Genomic DNA, 18,071 nt, shown 5'->3' with positions numbered 1-18,071 from the left:
TGCTGAGTGAAAGAAGCCAGTCACGCAAAGCTGCACAGTGATTGACTTCATGCAGACGAAATGTCCAGAATAGGAAATCCGTAGACACAGAAAGCAGATAGGTGGTTGCCAGGGGCTGGGGGAGTGAGTATTAATAGGTCAAGTTTCCTTTTGGGATGATGAACATGTTCTAGAGCTAGACAGAAGTAGTGATTACATAACACTGTGCATCTACAAAAGGCCGCTGAATTGCATATACTATAAAAATGGTTAAAATGGTAAACTGTATGTTATGTGTGTTTTACCACGATCAAAAATTTAAAACCAGGGGCGCCTGGGTGGCTCAGTGGGTTAAACCTCTGCCTTCAGCTCAGGTCATGATCCCAGGGTCCTGGGATCGAGCCCCGCATCAGGCTCTCTGCTCCGCAGGGAGCCTGCCTCCACCTCTCTCTCTGTCAGCCTCTCTGCCTACTTGTGATCTGTCAAATAAATAAATAAAATCTTAAAAAAAAAATTAAAACCAGGCCACCTGGGTGGCTCAGTGGTCATAATCTCAGGATCCTGGAATCAAGTCCCTTGTCAGGCTCTTTGCTCAGCGGGGAGACTGCTTCCCTTCCTCTCACTCTGCCTACCTCTCTGCCTACTTGTGGTCTCTGTCTGTCAAATAAATAAATAAAATCTTAAAAAAAAAAAAAAAAGATTAAAACCTCCATGAGCGACTTGGATGCTCAGCCGAGGAATCTCTCCCCATCACCTGGGCTTAAATTTCTGGCTCTCGGAGGGGCATCCTGGAGGAATCTAGTGGGCTCCTGCCCATCTGAGAAGAAATATGCTAACACTGAACCACATCAATGGAAGGTAGACAGGGCTTTCAGGCAAACTTGGGAGGTCAGAGAAAACAGTGGGTGAGAGATTCAAGCTTTGCCCAAAAGAAGACCCCTTTCTCAAATGTGTCCTGGAGGGACCACAGCTATTTGGATGACATTCTTTTTTTTTAATGGAGTTGAGAATTAATGGGGCACCTGGATGGCTCACTCAGTTAGGCATCCAACTCTTGATCTCAGCTCAAGTCTTGATCTTAGGGTTGTGAGTTCAAACCATGCCCTGGGCTCCTCCACCCTGGGCATGGAGCCTACTTTAAAAAAAAAAAAATGGAATTGAGAGTTGTGAATGAGAATTGCCATGTTTTTCCCATGGCAGCACTGTTCTGGGTTAAATTGTGTACCCCCTGGCAAAAAGAAAAATATTGGAGTCCTAACCTCCCTGCACCTCAGAATGGAATCTTAATTTGGAAATAGCGTTGGTACAGATGTAATTAGTAAAGGTTGGATGAAGTCATACTGGACTAGGGTGGGTTCCCATTCCAATAGGACTAGTGTCCTTAGGAAAAGGGGAGATTTGGACCCACACACTCAAGGAGAAAGCCACATGAAGATGAAGGCAGAGATTGGGATCCTGCTTCTACAAGCCAAGGAATGGCAAAGATCACCCATAAGTCACCAAAAGTTAGGAAAGAGACATGGGACAAATCCCTCCTACCCCAAATTTGGTTTTTCTACTAAGTCTGACTGCCAAGGAACTGTTTAGCCTTCGAGTTTGTGGTATTTATTACAGTATCCTGAGGTAACAAACAAACACAAACACCCAAGGAATGGAAAATATGTTTGCCAAGGGCTATCTAGAAACTGGAAGAGTTTTGAACAATTGGAATCACTGTCAAGTTACCTCTCAAAACATAGACCCTCGGGGACATTTGGATGACTCAGTCAGCTGAGCTTCCGACTCTTGGTTTTGGCTGTGGTGGTGGTCTTGGGGTTGTGGGGTTGAGCCCTGCATCAGGCTCTGTACTCAGCATAGAGTCTTCTTGGGATTCTCCTCTCTCCTTCTGCCCCTCCCACTGCTTGCAGTCTCTCTCTCTCTCTCAAATAAATAAATCTGTAAAAAAAGGAAAAAAGAAACACCTTATTGTTTACTGAGCACTTAAATTTGGTATTTCACCTAAAATTCTGGCTGCCAAATATTACCTCACTGCATTATACACACATGTTACACCAACATGTGTAGGAATTCCCATAATGTTCTTTTTTTTTAAGATTTTTATTTATCTATTTGATAGACAGAGAGATCACAAGTAGGCAGAGAGGCAGGCAGAGAGAGGGGGGGAAGCAGGCTCTCTGCTGAGCAGAGAGCCCGATGTGGGGCTTGATCCCAGAACCCTGAGATCATGACCCGAGCTGAAGGCAGAGGCTTAAACCACTGAGCCACCCAGGCGCCCCAAATTCCCATAATGTTCTAAAGGAACTTTTCGTCTTTGTGTTCTCTCGAGTTGGCCATGGTTTTCTTTCTTTTGGAGGTAGTGGTAGTGGGGTGCCTGAGTGGCTTAGTCAGTTGAGCGTCCCACTCTTGATCTCAGCTCAGGTCATGATCTCAGGTGGTGAGATCGAGCCCCCAGCTTGGACTCCATGCTGGGTGTAGAGCCTACTTTAAAAAAAAAAAAAGCTTCATACCATTTTTTTTGGTGGGGAGGCAGAAAGACAGGGCAAGAGAATCTTAAGCAGTCTCCACACTTAGGGTAGAGTCCAACCCTAGTCTTGCTCTCATAACCTGATATCATGACCTGAGCTGAGATCAAGAGTCTGACGATTAACGGACTGAACCATGCAGGTGCCCCGAGTTGGCCAGGGTTTTCTTTTCTTCTTCTTCTTTTTTTTTTTTTTTTTTTAAGATTATTTATTTATTTATTTATTTGACAGAGAGCAGTGCGGAGAGAAAGAGAAGGAGAGAGTACAAGAAGGGCGAGTGGCAGGCAGAGGGAGAGGGAGAAGCAGGTTTCGGGCTGAGCAGGGAACCCTAGGCAGGGATCAGTTCCAGAACCCTGAGATCCTGACCTGAGCCAAAGGCAGGAAGGCAGACGCTTAACCTACTGAACCACTCAGGCGCTTCAGCCATGGTTTTCAAATGCTGGTTTTTTTACTTAGCTAATGGTAAATCATTGTGGGTTTAGCTTGTTATTGTCAATGTAATTTGTTGTGGGGTGTTTGGCAAATCCTACAGGGCTTAATAACACTTATTTGCATCAGCAGTATGTTTGGTCTATAATTTTTCAATAAGTAGACTTTAAGTCATGTATGCATTGAGTGAAAATAGGAATCATCTACCCTTGTATTGCTAAAGCAGATGTACCCACAATTCCCCAACTTTTAGGATGACACTCCATTTTTCCATCCAGTTGTTTTCCACTGGAAGGTGGGAACAGGTGGGGTCTTCATTCCCCCCTAATTGTATTGGGGACCAAAAAAACATTAGTGCTAATGGCTCAGTTCCCACATACCAGTGGGAATTTTCTGGAAAGTTTATGTGGTAGAGCAGTGAAGTATATATTTGAAAAACTGGTCTTAAATTGTGGAAGGACTGAAAGCTTGATCTACACAGCAGTTGGCAAACTACTGTAAGGACCAGATAATAAACCATTTTGGGTTGTTTTTTTTTTTTCAGGCTGTCCCATCTCCATTGCAACTCTGGTGTTGTAATACTGAAACAGCCCCACATCGTAGGTAGGTGAGTGGGTGTGGCCAACAAAACTTTAATCACAAACAGGGGCAGTCAGCAAATCTGGCTGGTGGGCCACAGTTTGCCCACCCCTGGTTTCAGAGTCTGGACTTCCTTCTGTTGAACCCCTGAGAATGTTGCAAGTGTGAATTTCAGATGCCGAAGTAGATACTTAAGGGAAGACGGTAATTTATTTTTTTTTTTTTTGTAACAATTTTATTGCTGGTTCAAACCCCCATTCCATGGGGTGGTGGAAACTTCATCTGATTTGGGTGCATCTAATCAAAGACCCAGGAGGGTCAAGTAGAAAAAAACAGAGGAAAGGCAACACTTAGAGTTCACTGCAAATTTTTTGAAAATTTAGGAAAAATGTGACGTCCACTGGTTCAAGAAGCATAACCAATCCCAAGCGGGATAAAACAAATAAATGAAAACCTAGATGCATCTTGGTGAAACTGTAAACACCAAAGACAGAGAGATCGTTACAACAGCCAGAGAGAAAGTACACATCATCTCCGAACCAAGGCAGGTCAGCGTTAATGAACAGACTTTCCAACAGCAGTGATGAAAGGCAGATTGCAGTGAAATGTAATCTTGTCAGCTTTGGAGGAAAAGCCAGTCCCCTCCTCAAAGACCCTTGGCAGCTTGGGGGCCATGAGCGCCGAGAAGACCATCAGGAAGGATCACGGGGCCCTGTTGTCCAAAAGAGCAGGGTGCCCATGGAAAACAGGAGAGAAGGTAACAAGATGGCTGCCATTGGGATGGTAAGAGCAGCAAACCTGTTGTGAGCAAACTTTTGCCTGGACACAAATGAAACAGTCCCTCGGAATTCTGCAACACAGTGTGGAAGAGTGGTGAGGTCCAAGGGCAGAGAATAAAAGAGTAGTTGAAATTCAAGCATTCATGTTAATGTGGCCTCATCTGTATTCGTAGGTGAGCTGGGACTGACCCACTTGCTTCTAGGGTCTGCTAGGTGAGCAATGAGCTCTGAATTTTTTAAAACAAACTTTGACTCATGTTCAGCACTAAATCCATTTCCCTAAGATACAGTCTAATGCACAGATTGTAAGTGATGTATTATTGAGCATGGAAACAAGATATAGAAGCTAAGAGACCCAGGAAAACAATGGTTCAAATAAGAAAGAAATTTCATTCTCTCTTACTTAGGACTCTGGACATGGGCAGGAGGTCTGACACAGGCAAAGTTTCACTGTACAAGATCAGCAAGGGACCAGTTCCTTCTACCTCATAGCTCTGCCATCTCTAGAGTCTGTCTTTATCCACATGCCCAGCCTGGCCTATCCCCATGTCCTTGTTCCAGCTGTCATGGGGTAGGGGTGTGGAGAAAAAGTGGAGGACAAGCATTTCCTCTTCTGGAAGCAACACAGAAGTTTATGTATTGCTTCTACTATATTCTATTGCTGCTAGGACCTTGATCACATGGTCCTTATGTAGTTGCAAGAGAAGCTGCATAACCACGTCCTCTACCAAAATTCAAGTGAGTCCTATTACCAAAAGTATGAAGTGGGGAGGGATTCCTGGGGTGGATGGCAAATCCTGCCGTGGAGGGCAGAGGCAAGCATGCGGTGACTTACTTACAATTGTTCACACTAATAGTAAAATCATACCGGCTAATGTTTGCATATGATATGTCAGGCACTATTCTAAGTATTTTATTTGCTTTAACCCATTCAGTCCTATTATTGTTAGTTACTAGTATTAATCTCATTTTGTAAAAGAGAAAATTAAGATCTAGAAAGGCTAAGTGATGTAACCAGTGACACACAGCCAGGAAGTACAGCTGGAGTTTTAAAACTTTGGCCGAAAATCTTAAGAAAATCCATTTTCAAAAAGGTAACTTTGCATTCACCTGCAAAGCAATTATGTGGAGGGATGCTAAGGGTATTCCTCGAACTGTGGACAAGAAAGCTCACAAAGCAGCTGACTGGAATTTAGTACAAAGAAGGCACACTGCTCTTGAACATAGAACAAAAGCCTTCTCCTTGCTTCATCTTTAAAGGCAAACGCTTTGAGAGAACATAGTCTGTTTGCCCATGAGATACATTCAGAGCAATTTCAATCTCAGGGTTTAATCCTCCTGCCAAATATGGGTTTTGTTACTAACCCCCTTGGTTAGAAATCTTCAGGACCCAGAAAACATTCCTTTTGGGTCTCTAACACACAGATGCTAAACGCAAATGTCTGTCCCTTGGGAACCTTGGCACAGAAAAATCTGACAATGGCTCTCTTTGCCACCAAGCTACTTTGGGAATTAAGATCATTAAAGGCTAATAGCAGCTGTTAGGTACTTAGCAAATGTAGCTAATCAGCCTCCCACACATGGGGAAGTGTTCTAAATTCACCACTGCTGCTAAATCCCATGGTGACAGCGATATTATCCGTCTCCCTCCTGACCAATTACAAAGAACAGGATAACCACCTTAGCCAAACAGCAGAGGCAATGATATGTCGCACCTGTGATCTACCACCGTCTGTGTAGCCAGGCTGCAAGTTGAGAGTATCTCTGGACTGAGAAATATCACAGTAAAAGTGATGTGTAACAGAGGCTGAAATTCATTGAGGTTTATCATGCTCCAGAGTCTATCCAGGAAGTTCAGATTCAGTAATCCAGGACAGAGGTGGAGATTTTCAGTTCTAGAAGGTTCTCAGGTGTTGCTGATGTTGCTAAGCCACAAAACACACTTTACCGAGCAAGGATTTCCACCAGTTCATGCCCCTGCCTCTCCCCAAGAATTAGGAGCTAAGTGTCCAGATGCCCGAATTCTAGTCTGAGATCTCACACATAACAATAATTGTTTCCTAAAAAATGTTCCTCTTTCTGTGCCATACCCCTTTTCTGGAAATTAGTTGGATTCATATATTCAGGGTTTTTTTTTAATAGGCAGATTCTTTTTCAAGGATTAGATTTCTCCCAGGAAGGTGCCACACTTCCAAAGAACAGTAACCATAAAATTGTGATATATGATACCACTTTCCAGGGGACTGCGACAGCTGTCTCACCCTCTGTCTTATTCTTACTCTCTAACCCAAAATAATATTCATTGAGGCTTTATAAAAAAGTTGACACAAGTCATTCTGTGCTCATTTCAACAAGAAACATTGGCTACATAAAAGTAGAAACATTCTCAGCCTGGAGGGATATTATAATCAATAGCAAAACCATTTCAGCACCCCCAAGCACTTAGAAAATGTATCCCTGTTGCAAACCCAACTCCAGCCTGAAAAATCAGCACATTCCAATAGTAAGCCAAATTCATTCCACAGAGGAGAAATACAAATGGTCAATAGGTGTAGGAAGAGATTTTATATTACTGGCAAATAATTGAAGTTTAAACAAGGTGTCATTCTTCACCTGGAAAATAGGCAAAAACCAAAAAAGAATATTAACACCCAGTGCTGTTGTTGGTGAGAAGAAATGAGCACTCTAATTTACCATGAGGGAGAGTGTACTTTAGGAATCATGTGTTTGTAGGTGACAGGATCCTGATTCAAAATAGCTTTATCATAAAGGGAAGCAGCAGGGGGATGTATCGGTTGGTGACTCTGGGAAGGCCAAAGTTAAATCCAGCTTCAAGAATTACTAGAGCCAGAGCTGCCAAAGATGTCATTAGAACTCATACTATCTCTCACATCCATTGTCCATTGGGTAAGGAATTCCCTCCTTCCCATAACCTAACCATGACTGCCAAGGTAGATGGGATTGCACTTCTAGAAATGCAATACATCCACACCCTTTTCATGTGACCATACAGTGCCCTTCCACTGTGGGTGGAGTGTATTTCCCCAACTCACTGATGCTAGGTTTGATCAGATGACTTGCTTTGGCCAATGGATCTTAGCAGATGTGAACAAAGCTTTTAAATGTTCCTGTATGATTTAATTTGGCTCTTGCACGCCATTCTTTTGTTAGGAAAAGAGCACGGCCTAGGGAGTTGCTTCCCCTTTATCTTGGGGCACAGAGTTAACAGACATGGAGAAAAGTAAACCCAGTCCTCAACTTGGCACCAGCTAAACCCAGACAATCCACAGCCTGAAGCAAAATGACCCAGCCTGTTCAAGGTTTTTGCCCATTTTGTTTTCATGTATTTGTCTTACTGGTTTGTGGGAGTTCTTTATATACTCTGAATATGAGTCCTTTGAGAATATGCCATCTAGATTATCTTCTTCAATTCCATGACTTGACTTTATGTTCTCTCAATGGGCTCTTTTGATGAAGAAAATTTCTTAATCCTTTTTTTAAAGATTTTATTTATTTACTTGAGAGAGATAGAGTGAATGAGGGGAAGGGCAGATGGAGAAAAAGAAGCAGGCTCTCCACTAAGAGAGCCCTATGCAGGGCTTGATCCCAGGACTCTGAGATCATGACCTGAGCTGAAGGCAGATACTTAACCAATTGAGCCACCCAGGTGCCCCAGAAAATTTCTTAATCTTGATGAAGTCTAACTTTGTCAATATTTTACAGTTCATGTATTTGGGGTTTAATTCAGCTTCTTATTCAAGCAAAACCATATGCTTTGTCATTGAAATTCACAAAGTATATTCAAATTTTAGTTCACTTTAATTAGCAAAATTTCAAAAACTTTAGGAGCATCTATTAATTTTTGCCTGCAAATGCAGAAGAAAGACATGTTCTGTTATTATGTTCGGTAATGAAAGACAATATGAGCCTACAAATCATTTTGATGTTGCCTTCCTAAAAGATTTTGGAAGGCAATTTGGGTCACATGCAGCTTTTGCCTTTTTCATTGCCTTCAGAAACCAAATCATCACATAAGGTGCAACCCCACTGTAAGAAAAACCATAGGGGCTCCTGGGTGGCTCAATCAGCTAACTGTCTGCCTTTGGTGCAGGTCATGATCCCAGAATATTGGGATCAAGTCTTGAACTGGACTCCCTGGTCAGCAGGGTGTCTGCTTCTCCCTCTCCCCTCCCCCTGCTCATGCTCTCTTGCTCTCACTTTCTCTATCATTTTCACTATCATTCCCCAAACAACCCATGTGCTCCTCTACATTTCCCAATACCCTGTAATTTTTTTTTAAAGATTTTATTGAGAGCGAGAGCACGCATGCGGAAGGAGGGGCAGAGGGAGAGAATCTCAAGCAGACACTGCACTCAGCAGGGATCCTGCCTTAGGACTTGATCCCACAACCTTGAGATCATGATCTGAACCAAAATCAAGAGTCAGACACTTAACCAACTGAGCTAACCAAGTTGCCCCCTACCCCTTGCATTTTTATTAGGATCCGATGGTTTGTTTCAAGCAAAGAACTGTGAGCAGCAATGATTCATGCTGTTTCCAGACTGAGGTGGTTAAGAACCAGGGTCTCTCCTCTGTCCAACAACTTCAGAAACCATGTCTTTCCATTTGGTGCTGATAAAAGGTGGAAGATGGGCTGCCCAACCTACCTCAGAGTGCATGTGAGTGATAAACAAACCTTTGTTGTGTAAAGCCCCTGAGATTTCAGGAATTGCATACCGTAGCAGCTGACATTGCTTAATCTGACCCAAGGAACTCCCACTAATAGAAACTAACCAAATCTCTGCATGTGAAATTCATTTCCAAGCAGTTTCTGTGTCCTCAACTCAGTACTCAGGTTACCTTTGGCGATGTTCTGCATCACTAATTTCTTAGGTCAGATATTCCCAGAAGCAGAACTGGAGACAAGAACTCAAGTGCAAGTGATTTATTAAGAAGTGCTCGGAGCACCTGAGTGGCACAGTCAGTTAAGTGCCAACTCCTGATTTAGGTTCAGGTCATAATCTCAGATTCCTGAGATCAAGCCCTGCAACAGGTTCTGAGCTGGGTGTGGAGCCTGCTTAAGACTCTCTCTCTCCCTCTCCCTCTGCCCTTTCCTCTGCACCTGCACCTCCCGCATTAAAAAAAAAAGAAAGAAAGAAAAGAAAGCACTCCCAGGTAACTAATAAGGGTTTGGGGCATCAGGACAGGCAAAGGGAGGAAGCCACACAAATACGCAATGCCAAGTGCAGTTCTGACTTCAGACTGATCCAACAGAGAGCTCTAGGGCATAAATTATGCCTCAGGCAAGTGAGCTTGGCTTTGGAAACCTGTATTCATCTGTTAGGGCTGCTATAACAAAGTACCAGGGACTGGGGGGATTAAACAACAGAAATGTATTTTCTCACAGTTCCAGAGGCTGGAAGTCCATGATCAAGGTGCCAGGAGGGTGGAAGCCTAGCAAGGGCTCCCGTCTTGGGTTGTGCATGGTTGCTTTCCCACTGTGTGCTCACATGACCTTTCCTTGGTGCATGCATGAAGAGAACTCTAGTTTCTCTTTCTCTTCTTAGAAGGACACTGACCCTATCTGACCAGGGCCTCACCCTTAATACCTCATTTAATCTTAATTGTCTCATAAAGTTTCTATCTCCAGATATAGTTCCATTGGGGATAGGGCTTCAACACGTGAATTTTGCAGGGACACAAACAGTCCGTAACAGCCTCCTAAACCCAATAGCAATTGGCCACCTAGGATGCAGGAGCAAGGTAAAATAAACTCCCAGGCACTTCTGGCCCTCAGATTGGCTCCAGTGCCCATAAGGGACCCTCTGAAGGTCACAGGTGTGAACAGATAGCAGGTAAGCTTGAAGAAGCTGGGGGATGGGCACACAGAGCTGGGGTCAAGTACTTCCTGATACTTTGGTGTTGTATCAATGAGAAACAGCTTACGAATCTCTTTTAACAGGGGAAGTAAATTTTTGAAAGATTTTATTTATTTATTTGTTTGTTTATTTATTTGAGAGAGAGAGAAAGAATCAGCACAAGCAGGCAGAGGGAGAAGAAACAGACACCGTACTGAGCAGGAAGCCTGAGTCAGGGCTCTATCCCAAGTCCCTGAGATCATGACCTGAGCCAAAAGCTGATGCCTAACTGATGAGCCACCCAGGTGCCCCTGAGGGAAATAAATTTTAATTGTGTATTTGCAGATTTCTGTCACTCCATACCAGGCTGCAGAAGTCTTCTGCTAGAGTCAAAAATTTCCACAGAGTTAGTCTCTGATCTCTCACAGTGTGGCCATTGGACCAAAAGAGTTCTCAGATTTTTCACAAAATCCATAATGGTAACCATAGAGCTTTGACTTACCTTCATTCAGATGGTCCCCAAATACTGCCAGCACCTGGTTGATCTCCCAGATTGTTCCCCTGCTTGATTTCTGAGAGTGAGCAAAAACACGAGAAAGTTCTGCCCAAAGCCCAGTTAAGCATTTGTCTTAAGAGCATTCGCCTTGAAAGCCAGCCAACTTCTGTACAATAAGAAAGAATCCATTTTCTGCTTCTATTTCTTGACCATCCCCCATGAAGAAGCAATGATTCAGGTCTTGGGCTCTGTGGAAGTCAGTGGTTGGCACAGAGGCAATGAGACTCCTATCAGCAGACTGGCAGTCTCTGACAATGGTGTGTGCCTACAGAGAGGCTGTGACTCAGGAGGGCAGGCAGTACTCCATTATCCCCCAGAGCAGCCATGCCAGGTGTGGTGCCAAGAACTGCAGTTGCTTCTGAGCTGGAAGAAAATCAATGGTTTTCTTCCAGTTGAAGTTGTGTTTAGCAAAAAAAAAATTGTTCAGACTCTTACAGATATTGACAGCTTTGTCATTTTCCAAGTAGGGTCAGAAGAGGGAAATTCTTGGATGGTGTCAGTGGGCACATAATGGGTGTGCATTTGCTCTTTGCACCAGAAAAGTCTGCAGTGCTATCTGGCTGCATGCTAAGGGAAAACAAAGGAGCTGCCAAATCCTCCTCAACCCACTTCAGAATATAAACAGAACGGTGAGCAATTCTGAGCTGATAACAAATGCAGTTCTTTGGTTTTCTTTCCCCGTTTCAAGTCACAAATCAACTCAACCATTTCTAGGACACATGGCTTTACTGGGGATTCTGTTCCAGGAGCTAGAGGAGACATCAAAACAAAGTCTTGTGCAGGGGCAGTACCAACTCTCTGTAAGGTGTTTGCCTTTCCAAATTGTGCTTTCTTCACACACACACACACACACACACACACACACACACACACCGAAGTTCAGGTTGAATAGACTTAACCTATTCAGTCTATTTTGAGAGTGTGTTCATTTGAATTCCCCCAGAAGTTCAACCCTGAGACAGGATTTGAGGATAAGTCAAGTGTTTAAGAAGCAGTCCCTGGGAAGCATCACTAGAAAACAGGGAAGTAGGATGGAGAGAGAGAAGGCATATAGTAAAGGATGTGTTGGTATCCTACTTACTACTAGCAGGTAACTAGGGTTTAATCCCTCTGGGGAAGTCTGGGAGCCAGTGTAGAACATGCCCCTGAGAGTATGGCCCCCTGAGGAGCGAGGAACTGGAGTATTGACCCACCACCGTCTGTCAGTCATTACTAAAAGTCTTCTCTCAGGGGACTTTGGTTCCCCAGCATTTCCAACTGCCACAGTGTGGGCAAAACAGACTCTGGTTGCAAGAGAAGCTCCCAGGGAAAGAAAGGTCACTGTTCACTCGATTCCCCACATCCTCACCATCCCTAACAAATCTCTCACATAGCTTATCTCATCCTGACCTCCACATCTTGGATGTTTCAGATTCACAAGGGAAACCATTTGTCAAACACTCCACTGACTCCACATAAGCAAAAATCATCCTTCTGATGCCCTAAAACACAGCTGTTACAGCAACTATTATTACCTTAATTAACACAGAAGGGTATCTATTGGAGGTCACTTCCCAAAATGTTAACTGCAAAACCATAATCCTGGGTCATGATTCAAAGACCAGGAAGCTGGACCAAAACTTCTCTTGAAACTCCCAAAGTTAGGCCCTGGGCATTGGAATTCTGCTAGGAAATAAAAATGGAAAGCCAAGATATCTCCAGTCATCCATAGCAGTACTAACAGCCGAAGCCGTGAAAAGATGGCCTCCAACTCACCATACTTTCCAAACCTAGTGGGCTTCCAGTTGGTTGGACATGATTCGCCTCCAGCATTCTACCAGCAAGGGATTCTTTGAAGTGCCATGTTTTGCTGCCCAGCCTCTGCATTACAAGAAAACAGATCAGGACATTGGGATGGATGCTGGGTGCGAATCCACCTACACTGAACACTAGCAAAACCTTTAGGACACTTTCTGTTCTTTGACATTTTCCAACATGCCACTGACTTCTTTATAAACAAAAGTAGATAGCCCATAGTCCTAATGACAGGTGTCTTAGTCTGAATGTCCTCAAGAGCAGCCCTAGAGATAAATACTTCAGTGCAAGTAGTTTACTAGGGAGAGATCCCAGGAAGCTGGGTAAAGAAGCGGTGAAGCAAGATAGAGAAGGGAAGTCAATAAAAGGTATGATGATGGGCATGATATTGGTTAGCTATTGTATAAAAAATTACCCCAAACCTAGCAATTTAAAACAGCACACTTCAGGGTCACCCGGGTGGCTCAGTTGGTTAAGCGTCTGACTCTTGGTTTTGGCTCAGGACATGATCTCAGGGTCATGGGATTGAGCCCTACATTGGGCTCCATGCTCAGCTCAGAATCTGCTTGGGATTCTCTCTCCCCCTCCCTCTACCCCTCTCTCTCTCTCTCTCTCTCTCTCTCTCTAAAATAAATAAACAAAATCTTTTTTAAAAATAATAAAACAGCACACTTTGTTGTCCAACAGTTTCTGAAGGTCACAAATCCAGGGATGTCTTGAGTTGGACCCTCTGTGGCAGGGACTCTAACAGGCTGCCAAGATGTCAGGCAGCACCCCAGTCTCAACCAAAGCCTTGATTGGCAAAGGATCCACTTCTAAGATCATAAGGTTGTTGGCCAGATTTGGTTCTTTGCAGGCTGTTAGACTTGGGATTTCAGTTCCTTCCCAGTGGTTGACTAGCATGGTCCTTCATTCTTTGCCACACAGCTATCCCCACATAGTGAATATTTCACCAAAGCCAGCAAGAGAGAACCTGCTAGTGAAGGGACTATCTATGGACCATAACCAGGGAACTGACATACCATCATATTTGCCACAGTCTGTTGATTAGAAACCAATACAACCACCCTGTAGGGCAAGGGATGACATGAGATGTGAGTACCAGGAAGCAAGCACCATTAGGGACCATCTTAGAGTCTATGAGTCCCAGGCACATTCTCCCTCTTAGCAAGGAGGACTCAATCCCACCAGGATGCTCTGAGAGATGCCCCCAGGGCTGTCCCACTGAGACGTAAGGAACATCTTTCCATCAGCGCTGGTCCCACATTGTTTGAGGGCCACTCTGGGGGTATTCATTTTACAGCCCTTCTGACTTGCCTACTCTTTAAGTCATTTGAGCTGATACAACAAATTGCCATAAACTGGGTGGCTTGAAAACAAGAGAAGTTTGTCTCTCAGAGTTCTGGAGTCTGGAAGTCCAAGCTCAGAATGCCAGCATGGTCAGGTTCGGTGACAGCCTCTTCCAGGTTGCAGACAGCTGACTCCCTGTTCTGTCTTCACATGGACTAAACACAGTCAGAGAGCTGAAGGGAGTTGTTGGTATAAAGAGGGGCTGTTGGTGCCAAAGAAAGAGGTCGCTGGGGGTCCTTTCATAAGGGTACTGATTCCATTAGAAAGGGCTCTACCCTCAAGACCTAATTCCACCCCAGTGGTCTCACCTCCAAATGCCATCCCACTGGGGACTAGGATTTCAACATATGAACTTTGGAGGGACACAAACATTCAGACTGTCATATCCACACAGACTGAGAACCAGCGCCTTAATGTCCACACCCCAAACCCCAGAACCTGTGAATATGACCTCATTTGAAAAAAGGACCTTTCAGGATGTAATTGAGGATCTCAGGATGAGATCATCCTGGATTTCGGGTGAACCCTAAAAGCAGTGATTGACATCCTCCTAAGAAGAGGAGGTAACACACAGAGAGATAGGTACAGAGAAGAAACACATGTGATGACAGGGACAGAGGCTGGAATGATATGGCCACAAGCCAAGAAATACCAAGGATTTGGGGGAATCACGAAGAGCCAGGACAGAGGCATGGGATGAGCTCTCCCTCAGAGCATCCAGAAAGAACCAATATTGCTAACACCTTCATTTTGGACTGCTGACCTCCAGAACTTAGAGATTTCTGTTTATAAAGCTACTGCTTGCAGTCGATTTTTACAGTAGCCCTAGGAAGCCAGTCCAGAGGGCCGAAGGCAGTTGTTGGTGTAGAAGGGAATGGCTTGCACGTGAATTCCAAGGTGGTCCAAGGTGGGAGGAGAACCCATGACATCTGCTGGAGCAAGATGTGATTTTTTTGGATTTGGGGGAAGGGTTGTTTGTTTTTAATCTCTGTAAAACTGTTGTAAATGCAACAAAGAAATCACAAAGGTGACAGCACCTCATTCCCTCTGGAGAGCTGATGTCGACTGTATTTCTGACTATCCAGCATCTAACCTTCTACTTTCCTATCAGCACCCCTTTTCCCTTTCATCGGGGGATAGTGGGGGTGGGGGTGGGGGCAGGAAATTCTCCTCTGAGAGTAGTCTTTGCATAAGAGCTGTTCCAACACCAGTGGCCCCTCCTAGGGCAGACAAGAGATCCATGCTTGACCAACCCCTGTCCCTCTTCCTTGCTTTGGCTCCAGGGTGAGTGGCCCACAGTCACTTGGGGATGTCTGAAAGGGTAGCACATGTCGAGAGCTGTCTTCTGTGTGACCTTGGCTCTGAATCCTCTCGCTGGCCCCCAAGGAGGAAGGCTCATCAAACATAGACATGCTGAGGATAATCTTCCTATAAACTTTTTATCCAGCCTGAATGGGCACAGGCATCCTGTGATAATACATAAGTGACCAGGAGAAGGGATGCACTGGACCCTGGCTGGGAGCTCCCTAACCACTCCTCAGGGTGTCCAGTGGTAGCTGAGGACTAACAGAAAGAAGGGGAACTCAGAGCAGAGCTGTGCTCCCAGTCCTGAGGAAACCCACTGTGCCCAACTCCTCTATCAGGGGCTGTTGTCTCCAGGCAACTAGGAAACTTGGGAGAAACTTCTAGATGCTGATATTGACACCACTTCTCAGCCCTTTCCTCTCAAAGTGGATTCTAAATTCCTGGATCTGGAGAATTCTGCCATGGAATGCAGTTGTCTTCACTTGGGTCCCCCCCCCCCCAGAAGTTGGCACTGACCCAAGGGCTCATGGGTAAATCGTCTATTTGGGAGGTGACTCCAGGAAATGCCAGTTTGGGATTGAGGATGTGAAACAGAAAGAGAAGAGCAGCCCATACAGGTGCACTGATAAAAAGGTGACCCCACAGGCCCCTGGGGCCCAGTTCTGCTGGGGAGTGTTGTGGGATAAGGCAGTACACACCCCTCAGAATCATCCCACCTGAGCCCAAGGGAGTCGGGGCAGCGACTCACCAGCTGCTATCAGTCATGGGCTGACGGCTGCTGACGGTGGCAGGAGTGGGATGTAGCTGCTCATTCACAGGCACTTCCAGCCTGCTGTGCAGCCTTTGGCAACTTTAGGCAAGGCCGTTGGGCAAGCAGATGCGGACCAGGACTATCTGCTGAGGGTCACAGCCATGCATTATTATCATCGGCAATGCACAACCCTCCTAGTGCCCATTAGACTCCCAGAGCTCCTCCTTCCGTTTCTCTCCTTTCTCCAAGCCTGTTTCTCCAGTTTCCACTCAATGCTGAGCACCTCTGATATTATTTCTATATAACCCATCTTTTTTTTTTAAGATTTTATCTATTTATTTGGCAGACGGAGATCACAAGTAGGCAGAGAAGCAGGCAGAGAGAGAGGAGGAAGCAGGCTCCCTGCTGAGCAAAGAGCCCGATGCGATGCGGGGCTCGGTCCCAGGACTCTGGGATCATGACCTGAACGAAGGCAGAGGCTTTAACCCACTGAGCCACCCAGGCACCCCTAACCCATCCTTTAAATGTAAGACTTGGGCGCCTGGGTGGCTCAGTGGGTTAAGCCGCTGTCTTCGGCTCAGGTCATGATCTCAGGGTCCTGGGATCGAGTCCCGCATCGGGCTCTCTGCTCATCAGGGAGCCTGCTTCCCCCCCCCCTCTCTGCCTGCCTCTCCATATACTGTCAAATAAATAAATAAAAATCTTTAAATGTAAGACTCACCAAACCCATTTCTGCAGCCTGCAAATGAAAATTGCATTTAACGGGACACCTGGGTGGCTAGGTTGGTTAAGAGGCTGCCTTCGGCTCAGGTCATGATCCCAGTGTCCTGGGATCGAGTCCCACATCAGGCTTCTTGCTCAGCAGGGAGCCTGCTTCCCCCTCTGCCTCTGCCTGCCACTCTGTCTGCCTGTGTTCACTCTTTCTCTCTCTCTCTGACAAATAAATAAATAAAATCTTTTAAAAAATAAATAAATAAATTGCATTTAACTCTATAAGCAAGGTTTTTAATGACACTGGTTTTTGACTAACAGAGTACAATGGTACCTGAATTGTGACAAGTGGGAATCCCGTCAATCTAGTTCATGTATTCTTTTGATCAAATTCTTTATTTTTGAAAGCCCTTTCCTTGCTTTCTGATATGAGTAGATACTCTAACCTCTTCTTTTTTTCCAGGGCACAGAGGTTCTTTTTTTGTCTTTGTTACTTCCTCTATTCCCAGTGCCCAGAACAGAGCCTGACACTGAATGAATGAATGAATGAATGATTGTGTTTTACTCATTCCTCTGCTTCTCTCCTAATAACTTTCTTTTTAAAGATTTTTATTTATTTAAATAATCCCTATATCCCACATGGGATTCGAACTCACACCCCCAAGATCAAGAGGGGCACATTCCTCCAACTGAGTCAGCTATGCGCCCCCCCCATAATTTTCAGTTTACATCATCTCTCAAGTCAGAAATTGGAACTTGCACATTTTAGGGAGGCTCGCAATCCTCTCTGAAGTGAGACCTCCCACTGACATCCCTTCCCGGTAGCTAAGCCCAGTCTAGTCACAACTCCTGGATCTGTTAAAAATAGCTCAAGGCAGCCTCAACCGCTCCCAGGATCCTGGCTAATTTTAGGACAGAGGAGGGGGTGAAGGAAAAATGTGACCAAGAGTCACCTCCAGGGAGAAGTATCCCCTTTCACTCACTCAGGACCAGGGGCCTCACCCACTGCTCAGAGATGCCCACTCCTGTGAATGGTTCAAGTCAGAAGTAGATGGCCACGCAACATGGTTTCATTCAATATTGGATTCTGAATGCCACACAGATTTCCTGCTCTGTTGGGTTTGCAAAAAAACACAGTGCCCCAGGGTCCATCAGAGAGGCCACTAAAATTCTAAAAGTCTATGGAGGCTCTGAACTTTGACTACAAACTGCTGAAGAACGGTCAATCTTTAACTTGAGGAATATACGGATCAACTCATTCATTCAGTTCATTGTCCCAGGCGCTGTTCTAGGTTCTGGACTTCTACAGAGACTGAAGCAGACAAACATTCCTGCCTTTATGGGGCTGGCACCCCAGTCGGGGACTCCGACCGCATAGTTTAAGCAAGTAAACTATGCGGTCTGCTGGCTATTGTTAACTGGTATGATGAAAAATAATGCAGGAAGGTGCATGGGTGG

The 18,071-nt window shown here is 44.9% G+C and overlaps 1 long non-coding RNA gene across 1 annotated transcript; it reads right to left on the bottom strand.

The window, feature by feature from the left end:
• Positions 1-1,590: 1,590 nt before the first annotated feature.
• On the bottom strand, positions 1,591-17,733 carry LOC309855872. Its single transcript, XR_014307013.1, has 3 exons — positions 17,597-17,733; positions 12,454-12,562; positions 1,591-1,914 (listed from the first exon to the last, which is right to left on the bottom strand). It is a non-coding gene; the product is annotated as an uncharacterized lncRNA (long non-coding RNA).
• Positions 17,734-18,071: the final 338 nt, after the last annotated feature.

This window comes from Mustela nivalis (assembly GCF_964662115.1).
Source record: "Mustela nivalis genome assembly, chromosome: 1".
Taxonomy (NCBI): domain Eukaryota; kingdom Metazoa; phylum Chordata; class Mammalia; order Carnivora; family Mustelidae; genus Mustela; species Mustela nivalis.
Note: the sequence above shows the minus strand (reverse complement) of the source record. Positions and strands in the feature narration are given on the sequence as shown.